The 23,896-nt window shown below is 39.4% G+C and overlaps 1 protein-coding gene across 1 annotated transcript in view; it reads right to left on the reverse strand.

Moving 5' to 3' along the window:
- The window catches only part of FHIT (fragile histidine triad), a 1,585,586-nt gene that overhangs the window by 595,656 nt on the left and 966,034 nt on the right, over positions 1–23,896 (reverse strand).

Consider the following 23,896-nt stretch of genomic DNA (forward strand, 5'->3'; position numbering starts at 1 on the left):
GTTTTGTGAAGGTGTCATGCACAGCTGAGAAAAAGGTACACTCCTTTCTATTTCTATTTAGTTTTCTTCAGAGGTCTATCAGATCTAAATGTTCTAAAATTTTATTTCCTTAACATCTTTCTTATTTATTTTATAATTAGATTTATCTAACACTGAAAGGCGGAATTTAGGTTCCCCATTAGTATAGTCTTACTTTCTATTTCCTCCTATAATTCATTTAACTTTTCCTTTAAGAATTTGGTTGCTATGTCATTTGGTACATGTGCATTTAGTGTTGATATTACTTCATTGTCTAGCATGCTTTTTAGCTAGATGCAGCTTTCCTGTTTATCCCTTTTAATAGAGTCTATTTTTGCTTTTGCTTTCTTTAGATCATGATTGCTACTCCTGACCTTTTTCATTGTTTTTTTTTACACCTCAGCTGATGCCTAACAGCTGCTGCTCCAACACCTTGTTTCACTCTGTGTGTTTCTCTTCAACTCAAGTAGTTTTTTTTTGTTTGTTTTCATTTTTGTTTTTTGTAAATGACATATTTTTGGATTCTGATTTTTAATCCATTCTGCTAACCACTTCTGTTTTATGGGTGAGTTCATCCCATTCACATTCACAGTTATGATTACTAATAATGCATTTCCCTCCATTCTATTTTCTTCTGCTGATCCTTCTCTCTGTCTCTCTCTTTTTATCCTGTCCCCCCTCAAAAGTTTGTTTTGCTTCTGGTCACTGCCTTCCTTTATTTGCCCTCAATTTTAACACATCTACACCCTTTCTTTTATACTCTTCTCCTTATGCCCAGTTGGGTGAGATAGATTTATATTATCAACTGAATGTGTGTGTGTGTGTGTGTGTGTGTGTGTGTGTGTGTGTGTGTGTGTGAGTATAGGTATGTATGCATGTATTTCCCTCTTTGAACCAATTTATATGTGAGATAGGTCAAGTGGCCATTTTCCCCTCCATTGTAAAAGCCTCTTTCATGTGAGATATTTTTCCCTGTTCTTTCTTTCCCTTCCCTTTCTCCCAGGGCATTCCTCTTTCTTGCCTATCCATTTTTTTCCACAATCCCAACATAAACTCATTCCTGCACCTTCTTTCTATGTAGAATCCTTCTAATTGCCCTGATAATGATAAAGTTCTTAAAAGTTACAAGTATCATCTTTAAGTTACATGCATCAGTTTAACCTTATTGAATCCCCTATGATTTCTCTTTCATGTTTATACTTTTCTTGAGTCTTATATTTGAAAGTCAGATTTTCTATTTAGCTTTGATCCTTTAATCAGGAATGCTTGAAAGTCCTCTGTTTCATTAAATATTCTTTTTTTTTCTCTTGAAAGAGTATATTCAGTTTTGCCATGTAGGTTAATTCTTGGTTGGAATCCAAACTCTTTCACCTTTTGGAGTATCACATTCCAAACCCTCTGCTCCTTTAAAGTAGTAGCTGCTAAATTTTGTGTGATCTTGAATGTGGCTCCATGGCATTTAAATGGTTTCTTTCTGGTTACTTGAAGTATTTTCTCTTTGACCTGGGCACTCTAGAATTTGGCTATAATATTCCTAAATGTTTTCATTCTGGGATCTCTTTCAGGTGATGATCAGTGGATTATTTCAATTTCTATTTTGCCTTCTGGTTCTAGGATATCAGGACAATTTCCCTTGATAATTTTTTGATATGTGATGTCTACATTCTTTCTTTAATCATGCCTGTCAGGTAGTCCAATAATTCTTTTATTATCTCTCCTCAATCTATTTTCTAGGTTAGTTGTTTTTTATGAGATATTTCAGATTTTCTTCTATTTTTTTTTTACTTTGTTTTATTGTTTCTTGATGTCTCATGGAATCACTAGCTTCCAGTTGCCCCATTCTAATTTTTAAGGAATTATTTTCTTCAGTGAACTTTTGTATCTCTTTTTCTATTTGGCCAATTATGTTTTTTAAGGTGTTATTTTTTTCAGTATTTTTTTGTGTCTCTTTTAACAAGCTATTAATTTTCTCTCTATAATTTTCTTCCTTTGCTCTCATTTCCTTACCTAATTTTTTCTCTATCACTTTTATTTGATTTTGAATTTTTTTTTATTTTTAGTTTTAGAAATTCTTGTTAGGTTTATATTCATTTTACTTTCTTTCCTTTGATGCCTCTACTTGTAGCTGTTCTCACTTCATTGTCTTCTTCTGAATTTGTGTCTTGATCTTCCTTGTTACCATAGTAACTTTTGATGGTTAGGTTCTTTTGTTGTTGTTTCCTCATTTTTCTACCCTATTTCTTGATTTTGAACTATATGTTAAAGTTAGGCTCTAGTCCTGGAAAGAGGGTGGTGGGTGGGAGGGAAACTGTCTCAAACTTCAGCCTTTTTTGCACTGCTATTTTCAGACAAAGCTAGTTCTCGGGGTTTGGAAGTTTCCAGTGCTTCCAAGATGGTGTGATCCTGGGGAGAGGCGTGGTCACTGCTCTCCCGGTTTGCACTCTGGTCCTTACCCAAGAAGGGCCTGTGATCTCTTGGGATTTCAATCTATACTGTTCCTCAGGTCCCTGATCCCTTGTGACCAAAGGTGATACTGCTCTTATGGCTCTTACTCCCTCTTGACCAGAAGTGCTTCTCTCTGCCCTTGAACTATGACCCAGAAGTGGAAATAGGCAATGCAGTAGCCAAACAGGATCTGTTCACAGTGCTAGTACAGGGGTCTCCTGTAATATCTCTCTAACCAGTTGCCAGGTCCCCTTACCATCTCTGGCATGAGAACTCCTAAAGCTACTGTTGCTTCTGTCACTACCACTGGTGTTTCATCCACATGGGCTCTGGGCCAGTCTCTACCCTTGTGTGACAGACCTCTCTTTCTGACCTCCTAAGTTGTCTTGGGCTGAAAGAAGTCTCACCCTGACCGTTTGTTGGCTTTGCCACTTCAGAGTTTGATTCGAATCATTATTTTAAAGTAATCTGGAGGGGAATGTTGGGATAGCTCTATTGAGTACTCCTTTACTCCACCATCTTGACTCCTCCCCTAGATATCTGAACTCAGACTATTGAAAAGAGCATGCATGTCCCAGCACCAAATCAAAAGCCTATGTCCTAATGAAAGTAGTTCGGTGGTATTGCCTCTGATTCTATAAGTTAGCATTATATTGTTAAAATAATAGTGACAATCATGGAGAAAGACCTTGCATAAAGTACTGAACATTTGTTGTAAGACTTAGAACCTCTAATTAATCCTAGTTTGGGCAACGGGAAAAGAAGGTGCTGAGATGGGTTAGAAAAAGCTGAGAAGAGGAATTAGAAACAAGAAAAAAATACATGCAAAAAGAATACAAAATTAGCTGGACATGCCTACCGTCAATGACAAATCTGGAATTATTAAAAAAAAAAAAAGGAAATTCCCCTTTTCCCTACTGTACCTTTAGTTCACACAAACAACATTCTAATGGGAGCTTTTAAAAATTCCCTTCTCAAGTGTATTTTTTTTTATTAAGGCCATGTGATCTTTTTTTACATTTCACTAGTTTGCAACGATGTTAGAGTTCAGGTATAATTTATGAAAAATGAAAAGGATCGTAATTAGAGCCTGCTATAGAAAAAATTAAAACGTGCCCAGCAGTACAATGATACAAGGTCAAAGCAACCTCTTCTGTCTCCTGAGGGTCTCTATGGAACAGAATAGTATATTGTTTGACAGTCAGTCTTTCTGTGTGCCTGTTTACACATGGCAATAATGGTTCTCAGGGAAAACAAAATCCAACCCTCGCTGGAATCAGGCCTTAACTTTGAAGCCCCCTAATGCTATACTTGAGTCAACACAGCCTAAGCCTGTCATTAGGTTGGCTTTGTAAGATAAAATAGAAAGAAATGTGGATGAAAATATAGCAGGTATTATAAAATTAAAGTCGGCAATGATGTTGAAGTTCAGACAAAAGGTTGTCCTTTGAGAACAAAAGTCTGTCTATAACTTTATAATGAGACTTTGTGAAGGAGGGCTCAGAAATTATTCACTGTAGCTGCCGTCAGAGGCCCCATGAGATTGCCTGTGCATCAGAGCTACATACAGTAATGATCGCTAAATTTGATCATATTTCCACATTAATTGGTCTTTGGTCTGTGGGGAGTGTGCTATCAGTTTTCAGAGTGGCATCCTATGAGATATGGATGGCCAACTCTGGCTGCAACATTTACCCTGAGACCATAACAAACAGACGAAATCAAACAGCACACAGCAAAGGAGTATCAATATACAGATTTACTGTCCTATTTCAATACAAATCACTGGATATCAAGAATAATGTATTTTGGGCTTCCCAGTGACAGTTGAAAACCTGATTTAAGAAGAGGATTGTCTTTTCTAATTTGATTCATTCATTTGCATCCCTCCCCTCTAAATAGGATATAATTCAGCCTTTCTTAGCATGACCAGTAATAATTACTCAGTTCTATTGATCAAATCCTATTTTCTAATCACAATTACTTTGGTTGCTTTGGGAGGTTTATATTATGGCTGTAGATAGAGAGGTTATTAGGATATAACAATGAAAATAGAGGGTGGAGGGAGAAATGGTAAATTACTCCTTGGAATCTTCCCCTATTTGCTCCTTATAAATACGTCCATACCACACCTACCATGCAATTTCAGCTCATTTTATATGATTAAGATAATAACGCGAGCTGGCTTATCTACACAAAGCATTATGCCTACTTAATTGTAAGATATCTAAGGTAATATTGAGTAATAACTCAGAAGAACCAGAGGTCAGTAGCTCTAAACAAACAAACAAATAAAAGTGCCCCTAAGGGAGGCATTTCAATTGAAGTTAAACATTTATTAAGTGTCTACTACATGCAAGGTACTGAGCAGCTGGGAACACAAAGATGAGTGATTTGCAGACTCTGAAAGGGTTTGGACCTGGGATTTCACAGGTATAGGAAGTCAAAGAAGAAATCCTCTTCACTGACAAAGGTCAGCACCTTCTAGGCAATGTAAAGTGTTGGAGCTGCCTAGAGCACTGAGAAATTAAGCACAAGTACATGTCAGAGGGAGCACTTGAACTCTGGTCTTCCTGGTGTTGACACCAGGCCACTATTCCTCCACTGACTTTTTCTTCTATCTTTCTTTACCATGCCTTAGGAGCTCCATATTTAGCCTAGAAAAATGACAATCAAAGATGCTAGAATTGGGCAACCATTTATTTGAATGCTTATCATTTTCCCTTTTTAACTGGTTGTACTTGAAAATCTGACTCCAAAATAAATATCCTAGGGATTCAGTAGGGCATTCAAACAATCACAGCATCATAGGTATGGAGTTGGAGGAAGACGTAAGAAATCATCCACTCCACTCTTCTCATTTGGCAGATAATGTAAAACCAAGTCTAAAAAATCAAGTCTAAAAAGTCTAAGTACATAGTAAGTGTCGGAGGTGGGATTCACACCTAATTCTTTTTGACTCTAAATCTAACACTCTACCCATTAGGCCACCCTGTCTCCCTAGAACAGAATCTATTCACTCCAGAGGATAGATTCTGGATATAAAGTAGGTATGCTTTGTTCTGAACAATTTCCATCGAAATATCCATTACCAATTCCACATCTTCATCCTCTATCATGAAATGATAATAACTGACATTTAACAGCGCCTGCTTTCAAAGAGTTCTCATTCTCAATGGGGGAGTGATATGCAAACAGCTATGTACAAACAAGATTATAGGCAAGATAAATTGGAGATAACCTCAGAGGGAAGGCAAGAGTATTAAGGGGTATAGGCAAATGCTTTCTGTAGAAGCTCAGATTTACCAGTAACTTGGAAAAGTCAGGGAGGCCAGGAGCCAGAGGTGAGAGGGAAAGAATTCCAGGTATGAGAGACCCTGAGAGAAAATGGCCAGAGTCTGGAGACTTGGTGTCTTATTTAAGGAACAGCAAAGTGGACAGTGTGCTTGTAGGGTGAGAGGATAGGGATAAGAAGACTAGAAAGGTGGGAAGGAGCCAGGTTATAAAGAGATTTGCATACAAAATGGAGAATTTTATATTTTTATTTTACATTTGATTCTGAAACTAATAGGGAATCACTGGAATTTGTTGGACACAGGGAGTGACATGGTCAGACCTGGGTTTTCTGAAGATCAATTTGATATATGAGGGTAGACTGAAGTGGGAGAGAAATGAAGCAGAGAGACAAATCAGAAAGCTATTGCAGGTGTGAGCTTGCACCAGGGAGGTGGCAGTATCAGAGGACAACAGGTGCCTTAGATGAGAGATTTCATGGAGGTTGAAATTCTAGGACTTGGCACAGAATGGATATGGGGTGGGGGTGAGAAAGAGTGAGGAGTCTAGAATGACATCTTGGTTGAGAGCCTGCATAACTGGGAAGATGGTGGTGCCCTCGATAACAATAACAAGGATAGGAAAAAAGGGAAAAGGGTTTTCCCCCCAGGGAAATTAGATAATGAGTTTAGTTTTAAACGTGTTGAGTTTAAGATGTCTGTGGGATATCCAATTTGAGATGTCCATAGGCAGTTAGAGATGTAAGAGTTTAAAGCTGGATAAGTGGATTTGGGAACCGTTGGCATAGAAATTAAAACTGAATACATGGGAGCTGATGAGATCACCATGCAAAATAGTATAGAGGGAAAAGAAGGCTCAGGATGGAGCCATAGGGGATACTCATGGTAGGAGGGTAAGAACTGGATGAAGACCCAGCAAAGGCAGCTGAAAAGGGCCAAGCAGATAAGAGGAGAATCAGAAGAGATTCGAGTCATGAAAATATAGAGTGAACAGAGTAACAAGGATAGGAGGGTAAAGACTAGTGTCAAAGTCTTCAGAGAAGTCAAGAAGGATGAGGACTGAGAAAAACGCCATCGGATTGCACAATTAAGAGATCAGTAACTTTGAAGAGAGCAGCTTCAGATGAATAATGAGGTCAGAAGTCAGAATACAAAGGACAAAGAAAGTGAGAGGAAAGAAACAGAGACACCTATTGGAAGGAGATTTAGGATGGCAGGTAGTGGGGATGGACAGATCAAGTGAAGGGGGTTTGAAGATGTGAGAAATATGGGTGTATTCCTAGATAGCAGAGAAGCAGACAAAACATTGTGGGAAATTGAAGATAAATGAGAGAATAGAGATAATAAAGGGGTAAATCTACTGGAGAAAATAGGTTAGAATGGGATTACGAGTGCACGTAGAAGGGTTTGCCTTGGCAAGGAAAAGGACGACATCTTCATGCGAAACAGGTGAAGGAGAAGATAGTGGAGGGTGGCATTTGGGTAATATGAGATGAAGAGGAGGGGAGAAGAGGGCACTCTCAATGAATGGCTTCTTTTTTTCACTGAAATAGGAGGCAAGGTTCCCAGCCAAGAAGATGAGGAAAGGAGAAGCCATGCGAAGTTTGAGGGAGGGTAAAAAGGTTTTCAATGATGACCAAGTTGAGATTACATAACATGAATCCATAGTGGATCTAGTCAATCTCAGTTTTGTGATTTCTCCATTTTCCTTCAGGAGCACCTGAGTAAGAGTGAAGGCAGCAAGATGGTGGGGATAATGCAAGGCTAAAGCTTGGCAGGGCAAGACTTTTGATAGGTTGAGGGGGCAAAGGACTCAAGAGAAAAGACTAGTATGGAATTGAGCTAGCTCACTAAAGGGTCAAGATGGGGAAGGGAGAAGAATGTAAACAGTACAGGGGTGATAGGCAGGAATTTCAGAGTTTGTGAACATGGAAGTGTTCAAAGACAAAGACAGTAAGTATGAGAGATTGGAACTGAATTCAGGATTGCTTGATTCTGTGACTCCGGGTCCCATACTCTAAACCCTACTCTATGTCTACCCCTCAGTTGGTCAGACATTGTCTTATTGTGAAGATCCTTGATGTCAGTGGCGTTTGAAATCTATTACTTACAGCAAATTCAGGGATGCTTTCTTTGGCTTCTATCAACTTTTGATGAAAATGAATTTTTAAAATCAAATAAATGATTTCAAAAATTCATTTCAGCTCAACAATCATTTTTAGAGAGTCAGGTTGGTGTAGTGGAAAACATTCAAATTTGAAATCAGGTTCAAACCTTGACTCTTAAATACACTATTTGTGACCTTAAACAAAATCATTTAACCTCTCCAGTCCTCTTCTTCATTTCATCTGGATAAACAAGTAACTGGACTAATTTAGCTCTTTACTTTCCCAGGCTTCCTTCAAGTCCCAGCTAAAATCCTGCCTTCTACAAATGGCCTTTCCCAATCCCCCTTAATTTTAATGTCTTCTGCTCGCTGATTATATCCAACTTCTCCTGTCAATATCCTGTTTGTACATAATATAATTGTTTTCCTGTTGTCTTCCCCATTAGACTGTAAGATCCTTGAGAACAAGGACTGTCTTTTTCCTTTCTTTGCATCCCCAGGGATTAACATAGCTCCTGACACATTGTAGGTACTCAATAGATGCTTGTTGACTGACCACCAATGTCTTTAAAGTACTAAATCTTTTAAAGTACCCAAGATATACAGAACATGCTGCTAGGCACAAAGGGAGTTATAAAGCTTAGATAAATCAGGGTCCCTGCCTTTGTCATGCTTGTATGTAGTTGGTAGTCTAGATTTAGATCACAACAATCAATAATACCCAATAAGTGTATTGTACAGACAGTGTCCAACCAAAATTATGGTACATCAGCGGGGTGAAAAAACCTTAAAGTTCCACCAATATAATGTGTCTCCTTTACTTACTGGATAGCAAATCCAGGCTACTTCTTTTTTGGGCAAATCAGCTTCTCAGGCCAAAGTTAAAATTTTAATACAGAGCCAAATATTGCAGCACACGTACGTACACACACACACACACACACACACACACACATCCTTTTTATGCTCTTAAAAGTACACTTGCCAAATGCTGCCTTTCTGAACCTGACTTTCATAGAACAATTTCCTTTCAGCCACAGGGTACCACCATAGATGTTAAAAATAGATTACCCTTCTTATTCATCCTGAGGAGGAACTAATGCTCATGGTAAAGGCCCTATTTTGTGCAGTTCACTAGAAATCAGAAATGATCAGCAGCTTAGCAGAGAGAGTTAGTTCACTTGTTGAGCCTGAAGCATTTCTATTCGAGCCTGGCCCTCGAGAGCCAGTTTGAAACAACCCCTGCCTTCAAATTGCGGAGGAATTATTCTCAATTACAGGCTTCTGTCTGTTAGAAAGGATAGTCAGTGATCAGTTCTGAACTTTTTTTTTTCTCTGACAGGTCAAAATGATGAAAAAAGTGACAGGCATTCAATTTTAAAGCTTTTGAGGAAAGGGGAGTTGGGGAGGAAGGTTATATTACTCAACTAGATATCAGCTCTCTTTGTGGTATTCATTTGTTAAAAATTCTCTACTTTCCCACTGTTGAATAAATTGCATGTGGCAATGTAATTTTGCTTAAAGTTACTCACTTAATGTTTAATTTTGGTATCATTTACCTGAATCTTCCAACAATCAATCACTTTGGCTTGGAATTTCATACACTGTGGTAGTTTTGCAGAAGACCCAGATCTTTGCTTTTCTTCCTTCCTAATCATCTTGTGAGGAAGCTACAAATAACTTGGATGAGATGACCTCTAAGCTAACTCCCAGATTCAAGATCTATAATCTTGAACTTCTCAGAGGGGACCTTAACTATTAATACCATGAGTAAACACTGCTGGCTGTTTTACTCATTTGTAGAGACACATCTGAGCTGATAAAGTTTGATTGAATATGAGTGTTTTGGAAATGATAAAGACTCTTCCAAGGATTGAAAATTAACCCATAAACATCATATTATTTTCCTTCTTAATGGGTGGGGGAGGAGGTGGAGGGAGGGAGAAAATTTGGGATTCAAAATAAAAAAATTAATGTTTAAAAAAAAGAAAAAAACCACACATATCCCTTTCAGCAGTGCTGGGGCTTAGGGGTGGGGAGTGGAGGAAAACAATTATAAGTGCTACCCTCCAAACATTCTATATTCTTAAGACTAAGTTTGTTAAATTCTTGATAGCTCCTCAGCCCAGCTAATTAAGGGTGGGAATTATTTCTGCATCAGAGCTGCCACTTTGGAAGACTTCAAAGAGATGAAAAGGACCTGAGAATATGTTTTCCCTGTAGGAATGCTTCTGACCCACATTCAGATCAGTTGATGGCTGTTCCCACCACTGTTTGAAAGTGTCTTTAAAAGTTGACTGAGCCTCCATGAATATATGTCCCTTGAACATATTAATGACTTTAAATCGTAGCATAAAAGTCAACCAGTCACAAGATACCAAGGAAGGCTGTATACAACCCTTGGAAATTCAGACTTATAACTGTCTTACTGATGACATCACACAACCAAAATAATGCCCCACTTTCTCTTTTCTGCTCTGCTATTCTTGTTTGCTCGAGAACAGATAGAATTACTTTTCTGAGAATGGTAATATAATTTCTTTAGAATGGCAATGTTGAAGGGGTTACAAATATAGCATGGCATCAAAATAGGATTAAGAAAAAAATGGGGGGGAAGTACTCAAACATTCTGAATATCTTATAAGACAAAAGGCATGAGCCAGTCCAACAATTCAGCTCATCCATTCATAAAAGTGAGTAAGATAGCATAGCTTTTATGTGTCTAAATCACTCCAAGGAGGGCAATTCCTAGAGTTGGAAGGAACTGTAAATGTCACCTAAACCTAGATTTTCTAAAAATGCCTGATACCTGGTTATGAACATTTACATCAAATCAGAAACTTTTATTAATCCTTAGTACCACTCACCATACTTTGTCCATCATCATATGGACCCATAATTTTTCAAGGTTGGTCCTTGGGCTTGACCAGGAAGAGGAGGTAGATTAGGTAGTGATTTAAAGGTGTACTAACAACAAAGACCTGGCATCCAGACTAGAAGAGTTGAGGGTTTTGGAACTGTACCCTAGTCAGATCATTTTGGGAGTGCTGTATTCAGTGCTAGGCATCCCATTTTTGAAATTTTTGACAAATTGGAACACATCCAAAGAAGGACAACTGGGATATTGACTGAAAACCAAGCCGTATAAGGATCAGTTGTAGGAAGTGGAAGGTATGTAGCCTGGAGAAGAGCTTACTTTGGGAGGGGTGAGGATGGGGGACATGATGGCTGTCTCCCAGGGTCTGAAGGGCTGTCATGAAGGAGGGATTAGACATGTTCTGCTGGCCCCCAGCAGCAATAGGAAGAAGTCATAGGGACAAATTCAGGCTCCATGTTAGGAAAAGCCTCCTACGGATTAGAGCTGTATAAAAGTTAAATTGGCCTCTGTATTTCTTTAAACAGAGATCAAACGATCACTTCTGGGGACCTTGACCAGGGCATCCCTATTCTGTAATATGGAAGACAAGTTCACCACTGAGATCCCTGTCAGTTCTGGAGTTCTATGAGTGATTAATAGATAGATTCAGATGAACGGCTCACAAATCCTATTAGTGTCCACGACATGTTAAAAAGGAAAAGAATGAGAGAAAGGAGGGATTGCAGTGTATTGAGGAAGTGCTCTGCATAGGATTTATGGAAAGATCTGGACAAGAATATCAAAGGAGGGATGAGAAGGCACAGAGGAGAGGCACTGTGAGCAGTATCTATGGACAGGCTACCCACCCCAATGAAATCAAGAAATACACGGAAAGATCCAAGCCTGCTCATGGGACAGTATGGGGACCTCATGATTCATCCAGCAATGATACTTCAAGCACTGGCCAAATATTTTGCCTCTTTTATTATGTGTTGTTTTGTTTTAATCCAGATATGTGATTTCTTCAGTTTTAGGGAATTCCTGGTGGTAAATGTTATACTTCCTCTCTCCAAGGCAGAACACTATTCTGTATCTTACAGCCTGAGGGGTTTGCCTGGGAACTTTGAGAGGCTGAGTGACCTACCCCCAGTCACACAGACAGTATGAGAAAGACTTGGACCCAGGTCTTTCTGACTCTGAAGTCAACTCTCTGTCCAGTACCCCATGATACCGCCTCTCTATTATTCAATTGTTCTTATCATGCCTAGTGTGTCTCCTGCTTTCATCAATAAGGGCAGGGATGAATACATTCTTACCATTTATTACAACATTTGGCCATACGAGTTTATGTACTCTGACCCGAATAACATAGCCCAAGCTTTTCTACATTCAGAGCTCAAACATTCATTTTAAAGTTAGGACATGCTTTTTGGATGACATTTGAATTTAACCTTGCAGAACCAAAGAGTGATTAATATTATCGAATGCTTTTCCATATACTCTTCTGCACAATATTTTTTATGAATCATACATGCATTCACGCAAAATCTCAGGTCACCTCAAATACCTACACAACATAATTTCCAAAACTTTGCTAGTGGGGGGCAGCTAGGCGACACAGTGGATAGCACACCAGCTCTGGAGTCAGAAGGACCTGAGTTCAAATCCAGCCTCAGACACTTGACACTTACTAGCTGTGTGACCCTAGGCAAGTCACTTAACCCCATTGCCTAGCAAAAGAAAAAAAAAACTTTGCTAGAGTTGGAAAAAATATTCTTATTGGAAGACTTAATGCTCTCTTTTAAGTAGGTTGCTTAAAGGTAATTTTTGCCCTTTCTCAGATATACCAGATTCTTGCTCTCTATAATATAATGCTGATTATGAGTACAAAAAAAAAAATCAACAAAGGAGATAAGCACACCAAAGGTGAGGAGTGAATTAGGCTGACAGCAGGGAACTTTTCTCCCTTGATACGATGATGAGATAACTGAATGACTCCAAGATCCTATGGCCCCGTAAAGTCTCCCTGGAACTGTAGAGAAGAACAAGAAGGCAACATGACATCTGTCCAGTATCTGGGAGGTGACAAGTACAGACGCTTCAAGAAAATAGGAAAGAAAAAGGCCCAGAATGGCTCAGGTTCTAGCTAAGAATTATCTGACCATAATAAGGAAAGTCAAGGTCTCAGGCAGGAATAGGTTTTACAGGCAATTGAAGTTACTGCTTGAAGTCTTATCAAGTTGTCCAGGCATCACGGCATAAATGGAAACAAACACTGGAATTGGCATTAGAGACCTTGGGTTCAAATCCCACTGTTGGCACTTACTACCCATTCAATCAGGGAAAAGTAATCTAATCTCTCTGTGTCTCAGTTTCCTCATCTGTAAAATGAAGAAGTTGGACCTGATGGACCCTAAACTCCCTTCCAGCCCAATTCTGCGATCCTTTTCAATCAAGCACACACGGGGTAACAATGGCAGACCTACCTACATAGACCAACTATTTTTGTCCTGGTATTCACTTATTCACTCAATCATAGAGCAATTATTAAGCATGTGCTGTATGTCAAGCACACAGTACTAGGTTCTGGGGATATAAATAGCAACAATAAAATGATCTTGACTCTCAAGGAATCTGGGTTAGTGTTCTAGTTCTACTTGTAAGTCCTGTCACCTCTGTGGGTCCAGTTTCCTCATCTGTAAAATGAGGGGGTGGAATTTGATGACCTCCAAGTTCCCTTCCAGTTCTAGAGGCATGATCCTATGATCTTATGGGCAGAAGGAGCTGACTTTCAATAAACATTTATTAAATACCTACTTCAGTACAAGGCAAGATGCTAGGAGTGTGTATGTGGTTGGAAGGAAGAAAGGAATGAGAATGAATGAGTAAATGAATGAATGTGCAAGAAAATAAACAAACATGCAGACAGGCAGACAGATAAATAAATGAACAAACGAACGAATAAACAAATGAACAAATAAATAAATGAGGTATCCACCTGTTAGAGTTTACAGTACAGTAAATAATTCAAACTATGTAAGGAGAAAAGACCTGGGCTCTGGTCCCTGCCTCTGACACATCCTGGCTAGGGGAAGTGGATTCATTTCTCACTGGACTAGGACAAATGTGTAAAAATCAAATAGAAACAGATCCATAAGCAATTAACACCATCTATGTTGTACCGGGTTTTTATTTATTTGGTTAAATACTTCCCAATTACTTTTTCACCTGGTTCCCTTGGCCAAGCAGTGGGCCTGGAATTGGAGGTGTCTAATCTAGGCAACTCTCAAGGACTCTAAATTGGAGAGGAGGTCTCAACCTGCACTGTTGGAGGAGATTTGTCATGGACAGTTCCCAATATGAATGAAATCTCAAAGAAGGAAAGGAAGAAGCAGAATTGGTCATTTTGGATAATCTGAAGAATACCACTTATTAAAAAGAATAGTTGTGAATCCAGTGTTCTTGGCATGCCTTGCCTTCTCAGCCTGGAAGGGGCTAGCTGAGCCACTATTGACTTCAGGGGTTAAGGGAGATGGGGCTGGGGTGGGGCGCATAAAACACCCCCATTATTGATCAATGCAACAACCCAGAAAGGTCGAGGAGGGTTGGAAGAGTCAAACTCTGAGGCTTTTTCTAACCGTGAGCAACTGGGATTACGAGTCAGCCTAATTGCCAAACTTGGCAGCTAAGACCCCTCTTCTCTCCTCCACCTTATCTTTCCCCCTTGAGGGGGCTTTCCTGGAATTTGATTTCGGCTCTCTTAAGTGCCTTTGTCTGGCTGCAGCTTTGTTTTCCCCAAGACAGGAATTACACCTGCCAGCACTCCAGATCTCACCTTTGATTACTTTAAGTCCAAGCCCTTTACAGCCTTATCTTGAGTTCACAAGTGGGTACCTGGCTCCCTCACACTTTGCACCTGATCCATTTGCTGCCTTTTCCCGGAACCAGCCATTTAGCTGATCTGGGTGGGGGGAGCTAGGTTCCCACTGCACATGGGGCCAGAGTTCCTGGAACATAGTAATTTTTACCTCCACAGGTTGAGTACTCCATCTCCCCTCCCCTCCCCCCCACTCCCCCAGCCAGATTCAACCATTTCCCTGCTTCAGGGCAGGCCCCGGGGTGCCCAAACCCAGACTTCACCCTCCAGTCTAAGAGGGAGCATGTGGCAAGTTTCTGGCTGGGATAGAAGTGGGCCTGGGAATTGAGGACCTCTTTTGGCTCAAGACACCTTTATACTCCTAAAAATTATCAGGGAGCTTTTGCTTATGTGGATTAAATCTATCCATATTTATCACACTGGAAATTAAAATGCCTTAGTATTACTATGAAAATGATTTTGACCTCAACTCTAACCCCTTTGGGCTTTCTGGGCCACACTTTGAGAACCACTGCACCACCTTTTGTAGGAGGGAAATAGCCAGACAATGGCTCTGAAATCAGAGGATCTGGGTTCAAATCTCTTCTCTAACACTTACTATCTTTTTGACTTTGGGCAAGTCATTGCATTTCCCTTGGCCTCAGTTTTTTTATTGGTAAAATCCGGAGGTCGGCCTCAAAGCCTCTAAGGTCCCTTGGGATTTCTGTGTTTTGCATCCTTCCTGATCATCTGCTTAGATATTCCTCATTACCTTGTTTTCTAGCATGTGTCTTCTTGATTCTTGGCTGCCAGCCAACCTGGTTCCTTGTCCACCCCTTTCTTCCCATCTCTCCATAGAATGTAAGAGCACCTTGAGGGAAGGGGCTCACTTTTGTATTTGTAGCCCCCTGTGGTCAGCACTTAGTAGGACAGAGAACAATAATCACCCCTGTGATTTCATTGGTGTGGGAAGCCTCAGGATGGGGAAACTCTCTCTTCAACCTTCTCTTCAACAGTGTAGGGTTCAAGAACACTGAGAGACTATAAGAACCACCCATGTTTTCCTGGCTTTGAGGTCTTCTCTGTCTCTGCTATGATAGTGATTCTCAAGAGAGGACCTTAATTAATACTTACAGATGGATTTATTAATTTATGTATGCCCAGGAGCTGGGTTTCTCATTCCCACCGTCACTCTGCCCTGTACAGGGCATGTTACTGGAGCCCCTTGCCTTGTCTACCACCTAACCTGGACCCTCACTTCTGGTGTATTCACAGTCTCATGCAGAATCACTGGATCTCGAGTCGGAACGGACCTCAGATGCCAATTAGTCATTCATGTCTGAACAAGAATCCTCTTTCTGTTCCCTGACTTTACTTCTTATGCTCTTCCTTATGGTCCATCCTCTCTTTCCCTACCATCATTCTCTAGTCCTAGGGCTAAGATGGACTGGAAAACCATTTACCTGCTTGGATGCCTCCTCAGCACCTCTGCTGCTGCCCCTGCCATCACATAGCATTTATTCACTACCCACCTGCATGTGGTTGACTGTACTGTCCAACAGAAAACCATGAAGGGACTTCTAGACCAAATGCTCATCAATTAGTCCATCATTTCTCCTGCCAGCAAGTACATAATGGGCATGTTCAAAGTGGTCATGCATACTAAACAACCTGGGAGGCTCCAAACAAAACCCAACACAGTGTATGATGGCAATATCAGGAACATCAAACAGCATACAGCATAAATACACAGCTTTGTCCAATGCTCAGAAACTTCCAATATGATATTTTAAAGGTCTAACTTACAAAGTGCACTTAGAGAATATTTAACGCTTTACACAGTACTTAAGACTCTATCAAGTCTACCAATTAATCTTCCCCCCAAAGTGGAGAGGCAGAGCTAACTCTAAGTGCCTTCCAGGGGAGGGGACCTCAGAGCCCAGATGTGACCTGCCCCAGGCCATAATGCATTAGAACGATGGAAATGCCAGGAGGGTGCCTGCCCTGCCTCAGCTCCTGTTTGGAGAAAAGTCAAAATCCGGGCCAGAGCTCCGTCAGGCCCTTACATTTTTAATGGCAGATAAAAAGAGAGGCAGCAGGGCTTCATTTTAATTTTCTAGGAGAGACTGACTTCCTGCTGAGTTGGAATGAAACAAAGAAATCTCAAGACAGTACAGAAGTCCAACTCTAATCTGCTCCAGAGGCTTAGATTCCATGATGAGGCTAGAGGTTTCCCGAGCGACCTCCATGGAAGAATCTTATCCCAGTGGCCAGAGGCTTCACATCCCCTGGGACCCAGAGATGCTTTCCACCTCCACACCAGCTTATGAGTTTCCCCTGTACAGTGCATGTGGATGGAGGCATCTGAAGCAGCCCTACCAACCATCCCACACAGAAGGAATTATTTTCAAATGAAAAGTGGCCATCCATGGAAGGATTCCTTATCTTTAAAGCAGGAAAGGTGGGAAAGAATCGGGAGTCCTTAACCTGATGGCCGTGAAATTCAAATATCTATATCTCTATCTATATCGGTGTGTATGTATGTATATGTAGGTGTATATGTGTGGATATGGATAACTTTATTTCAACACAATTGTTTTTTTCTTTGTAATCCTATGTATTTTACTATATGCATTTAAAAACTTTCTGACAAGAAGTTCACTGGATGCACTAGACTTGTCCAAGGACTGAGGACCTACAGATAGTTAAGAATCTCTGGAGGAGACGATCACAAAGGTCCTTCTCCAGCCCTACGACTGTGATTCTATGATCCCATGTGTCTTCCGACACCTCAGCTATACTGTGAAAAAAAAGCATAATAATAGTAAACATAGATTCTGTTTTAACATTTATCACTATCATTTATCATTTATACTTGGAATCTCATTTAATCCTCACAAGAACCCTGTGAGGTAGACACTATTATTATCCCCATTTTACAGATGAGGAAACAAAGGCAAATGGGTCAAGTGACTTGCTGAGGGTCTCCCAGTTAGGTGCTTGAGACAGGGTTCTCCTGGCTCCCAGTTCCAATGCTCTGCACACTGACCATAAAGTTTCATGGTACCATCAGAGAGACCCTGGGCTCTCAGTTATCCAGATATCTGGAATGCATTCCTCCCCTTTACCTCCTAGAGTCTCTCTTTCCCTTTAAGATACAATTCCATTATGATCAGTATGAAGCCTTTCCTTATCTTCCCAACTACCAGTTATCTCCTTCTCAAACTGCCTTGTATTTAATTGCTTTGTCTGTATTTGTATTTATTTGTTTTATATTTATGCTATATGTATGTATGTATGTATGTATATACTTGTCTCCTCCATTACAGTATCAACTCTATGTAAGGATTTTTCATTCATTCCACTTGTATGCCCAGTACCTAGAACAGTCCCTGACACATAGAAGTCACTCTACAAATGCTTATTGATTGATGAGTTGGTTGATTGATATGATTAACATAAAGACTCGACTACAGTAATTTATTTTTAGTTTCAAAATACAGGGTGGTCCAAAAGTCTTAGTATGGTTTTAAGCTATTATAACTTAAAGCCATAGGACATTTGGGACACTGTGTATGTTGTGTGACTACCCTTCCAAGCAGATGTGCCCATCGAATTATGCTCATTTGAGACACTTTCATTTAACAGGCATTCAGTGCCTTCTATGTCTGCTGAGAGGGCAGCTGTGTGGCACAATAGATAGTTTATCAGGCCTGGAGTCAGGAACACTCATCTTCCTGAGTTCAAATCTGGGCTCAGACACTTACTAGTTGTGTGACCCTGGGCAAGTCACTGAACCCTGTTTGCCTCAGTTCTTCATCTATAAAATGAGCTGGAGAAGGAAATGGCAAACCACTCCATTATCTCTGCCAAGAAAACTCCAAATGGAGTCTCAAAGAGTCAGATACAACTGAAAAATGACTCAACAACATGCCTGATGAACTATGCTAGGATTTTAGAACTGGATGGAACTTAATTTCCCATTGACTGTACCAATGATCACCTTCCCTAACAGGTGATCACCCAATCCCTTATTGACTATCTCACCTCTCGCCCCATCCTAAACTCCACTGTACCTACTCCTCCCACCCAAGTGTTTGTGTAATGAATAGCTAAGAAAAGGCCATTTGGGCAATGCCCATAAGTCTAGAACTACTACAAATGTACAAGAAGAAGATGAGACCTTTTGTTTTGACAACAAATATAACCAGCTATCCGGTTGGCCTTATGTCTTTGAACATATAATTTCAAAGTTGAAGTTAACTGTGAAATACTAGACAATCCCAAACATCTTAGTTACTTCACAAAGCTGCAATGCTGTACTCTCAGAGAAAGATAACTTTACTACAGGCATGGATCTTCCCCACTGATGAACTGAAGTCAGTTATTATGAAGTCTCATACTCATTCTCTGCTGATAGATAAAACAAATGGAGGCCCCTCACGAGTACAAAATGAATTAAAAATGCATTAGCCTATTGAAACTTTGGATTGGGGTGAAGAACTGTTTGGCTGATTTTTTTTTTTAACGAATAAAGTTTAGACGAGCTGGAAATTCAGCACAAAGGATAATTCTGAGACTACCTGGGTCCAGTTGAATACTGGGACCAAAATCAAATGCATTTTATCTAAGGTATGGCACTAACTTTCATCAAAAAATTATCATATGTTCCGTCACAAATGGTTATTGTAAAATCTTTATTAACGTAAGTACATATAAAAATTGTGAATTCTTCATACAAAGCCGTATTTGACTTTTAAATTTCATTTTAAGCTTGGCCCGTTCACTTGGAATGTGATTACAGAGTAAATTAAAAAGTAATCACATGTGAATTACATTTCCTCATGAATGTAATGACTCCAAGAGCCTGATTAATGTTAAACAGAGCCTGTCCTACCTCATGCATACCTTCCCAGGTGAGATGTGCAAGATAGCTGTCGTGAGCTGATTTAATTTCCTTTTACTGGTATTCCGGAGAGAAATGCCAAACAGATACAGATTCAGCACGCTCATTAGGGCTGTGCGTGCTCATCTCTTTTGTCCATCCAACTACCACCTACAAAACACAACCACTGTCAACTCAGGCTTGTAAGATACACCCAAGGGAGGTGGTGCAACTCATGTAATGTTTTCTAACGAGCCAAGTCGGGTTTTTTTTCCCAAAAAAGTCCTTTATATCAAGATGGAATAATTCAGGAGACTCATTGAAAAATGCATTTGTTCAGTGGTAAAGGTAACAAATTTTCACACAAGGAATGGAAACATTAATAATCTACAGTGGTATTACTGTAGACAACAAAATTTAAGTCATAAATTTAAGACTGTGGAATGCAAGATCATTAAATATTCCCCTTACAGGAAATGGAGCATGTACTTGGATACTTTGAAGAATCTGTGATTTCATCAGAAGGGATATTCATCCCACCTACACAGATGGCAGACCTTCTACCATCTTCCCATACCGGGAAATTCTTATCCATGCTTTCCTGCAAATCCTTCTTGAAGGTATTAACACGCTGCCCTGGAACCTCACAGATCAATTGGAAGTTTAATAGATTTACTCCTGTTTGACAAATTCAGGCCAATGGTATTATTTTCCAAATGAATCATCCACATCAGAGGTTTGCAATCCAAAACACTCTCAAGTGTAGCCTGAACCCAATTAATATATGATTGGTATTTTTTTTATAAATTTATAAACTTTTATATTTTAAAAAATAAATAAAAACACAACAGAACATATGTATAGTTAATATGCGGTTTCCTGAGTCAGTATGTGGCCCAAAGGGAGCCTTATGTACAGTTTAGTGGCTCCACTTTCTGAGTTTAACGCCACTGGTTTACAGAGCCACATTACATGTAGTAGTGAAGAATGGATGCTTTTATTTCATTGTTGTTGAGTTGTTTCAGGCATGTCCAACTCTTCATGACCCCATTTTGGGGTTTTCTTGACAAAGATATTAAAGTGCTTTGCCATTTCCTTCTCAAGCTCATTTTATAGATGAAGAAACTGAGGTAAACAGGGTCAGATGACACACAGTACAGTGCTCTATCTACTATACCACATAGATGGCCTGATACTTTTATATCTCTTCCTTAAGTAGCTCGTTCTAGATTTGTTCAGTCTGACGTTCACAATGAGAGGACTTTTAAGGACAAATTATCTGTTTAATGGTTTATTTTTGCCCCTGCCCTGATATATACATATATGTGTGTATGTATATATATATATATGCATGTATATATGTATGTGCATATATATGTATGTGTGTATATATATGTATGGATATATATGTTTATGCATATGAAGTCACTTATACCTAAGCTATTTGGTTCTAGACGGCCCAGCAATTCACAGGATACCAATAGGTTTAGAAATATAATATTTAGGAGAACAGAAGAATTTATGACCAAACAAGAGATAGAGAACATTATGAAATGCAAAATGGATAATTTTGATTACATTAATCGAAAAGTTTGTGTACAAACAAAGCCAATGCAACCAAGATTAGGAGGGAAGCAGAAAACTGGGAAAGAATTTTTACAACCAGTGTCTCTGATAAGGGCCTCATTTCTAAAATATATAGAGAACTAAGTCAAATTTATAAGAATACAAGTCATTCCCTAATTGAGAAATGGTCAAAGGATATGAACAGGCAGTTTTCAGATGAAGAAATTAAAGCTATCTATAGTCATATGAAAAAAAAATGCTCTAAATCACTATTGATTAGAGAAATGCAAATCAAAACAACTCTGAGGTACCACATCATACCTATCAGTTTGGCTAACATGACAAAACAGGAAAATGGTAAATGTTGGAGAAGATGTGGGGAAATTGGAACACTAATACTTGTTGGTGGAGTTGTGAATTAATCCAACCATTCTGGAGAACAATTTGGAACTATGCCCAAAGGGCTATAAAGATGTGCATGCCCTTTGACCCAGCAATAGCACTTCTAGGGCTATATGCCAAAGAGATCATACAAATGGGAAAAGGACCCACACGTACAAAAATATTTATAGCACCTCTTTCTGTGGTGGCAAAGAATTGGAAATTGAGAGGATGCCCATCAATTGGGGAATGGCTGAACAAGTTGTGGTATATGAACGTAATGGAATACTATTGTGCTATAAGAAATGATGAGCAAGCAGACTTCAGAAAAACCTGGAAAGACTTGTGTGGACTGATGTGGAGTGAAATGAGCAGAACCAGGAGAACGTTGTACACAGTAACAGCCACGTTGTGCAATGGCTAACTTTGATAGACTTAGCTCTTTTCAGCAATGCAAGGATCTAAGACATCTCCAAAAATCTCATGATGGAAAATGCTATCCACATCCAAAAAAAGAACTATGGAGTTTGAATTCAGTTGGAAGCATACTATTTGCTCTTTTTTTTCTTCGGTTTTGTTTTGTTTCTTCTTTCTTGTGGTTCCTCCTATTGGTTCTACTTCTTCTTTACAACATGACTAATGTAAAAATATGTTTAATAGGAATGTATATGTAGAGCCTATATCAGATTGCACACCGTCTTGAGAAGGGAGGCAGGGATGGAGGGGGGAGAAAATTTAAAACTCAAAAGCTTATTGAAGTGAATATTGAAAACTAAAAATAAATTAATAAAAAAAGAAATATAATATTTATCCAGGACTCAAATGAATAGTAAAATACTAACATGGCAATGAAAGACCACATTCCCAGGTAGTTCAGTCTTATTTATCTTTCCCTTCTGAGAAGTCTGGGTCTTGAACACTTCCAGTTGCAATTATAATAGGAAAGACTTGGGCAACATCTCTCTGAAGCTGGAGTTGCTGAGTTGAAAATTTCAGGATGGGGACCATCTATCTGTTAGTTCCCTTTAGCTTTACACAGCTAAGAATGTTACCTTTCCCTGTACTATTTTCCTAGAGCATCTCTCTGTAGCTAGCTGGGCAGCCAAGCATTTGATGTTGACCCTGACACCATTACTGAGCCATTTGTGACTACCCTCCTTCCTGAAAACTTATGTCTTTGTGCAACCTAAAAGTTGTATCATGGTCACATGACCTCATGAAAAACAGAGCCTTTGATCTTCTTCAATGAATCATCATGGTCTAGGACAAAGGATCCAGGGGAATATAGTCCTTTCCCCATAAGATGTTTTTAAAAATTTGCAGACGACAGAGTCCTTGAGAAGTAAGAAAAAAAAAAAACAAAAACACTGCCACAAATGGCCAGGCTCATTGAGAAAAGCTATGGATGAAACTTCAAGCTTCTTATCAGCTGAGCAGGAAACTGGATTCAATGACTTCTGATGTTCTTTCCAATTGTATAGGGTTCATAAATCTATTTCAACATCACACTACTTAGTCGTGGACCTTTAGAGACATGTGTCAAATATGGCTGGGAGCATCTCATGAGATTTATTATAGATGATTCTAGTTTGAGTTAACATATTCAATTTGTTGACAAAATATTCAAGTTCTTAAAGTTAAAAAAAAATTTTTTTTTGCCTTATTCTTCCTTACTACCTCCTTACTAACTTCTGCATTGATTCAATATGCTGGTTTTTTCTGGCTTAGCCAAGTCAATCTTTGTTACTTGTGATCACAAATGAAGAACTAGACCTTGGACAGACAAACAGATCTAATAGCCATGTTCTCCATCAAAATATGGCATTTGCATATTGAGTACAGTTTGAGCAAATTTTAGTCTTACAGCTGAATTGAGAAGACAGAGAATAAATTTAAGTCAGTACAGAGTTGAAAAACAAATTTGGATTGATATAAATAACTTGGAGAGGGATGTAAAAGTTAGGAGATTAATAAAAGTATATTTAGCAGGGCAAAGTGACCAAGTCATGATTAGAATTGAAAAGGTAGTTTTCATCATTTTGCCTTGGGAATTTTGACCTTCTTTTTGTATCCTGGACCCCTTTGGCAGTTGGTGAAGACTATGAATCCCTTCTCCAAAGAATAGTTCGTGTTGCAAACTTTTATAAGGAACTATGTTCCTTATAAAGGAAACCAATTACATCGAAATACAGTCATGGAGAGACGGAGCCAAGATGGTAGAGTAAAGGCAGGGACTGCCTGACCTCTCCCAAATTCCCCTTTAAACAACTTCAAAATAATGCCTCAACATGAACTCTACAGCTGCAGAACCAACAAAAGGATGGGGTGTAACAATTTTCTAGGCCAAGACAATTTAGAAAGTCAATGGGAAAGTCTGTCTCACTGGGGTAAAAGTGGAGCACAGTCTAGCACAGGCCCCATCCCAGCAAGCCAGCAACAGGTCTTAAGGGTGACTGAATTGGTGCTTCAGAGCTCTTAGCCCACAGAC

The sequence above is a fragment of the Vombatus ursinus genome, unplaced genomic scaffold (assembly GCF_900497805.2).
Source record: "Vombatus ursinus unplaced genomic scaffold, bare-nosed wombat genome assembly UNPS02014773.1, whole genome shotgun sequence".
NCBI lineage: Eukaryota > Metazoa > Chordata > Mammalia > Diprotodontia > Vombatidae > Vombatus > Vombatus ursinus.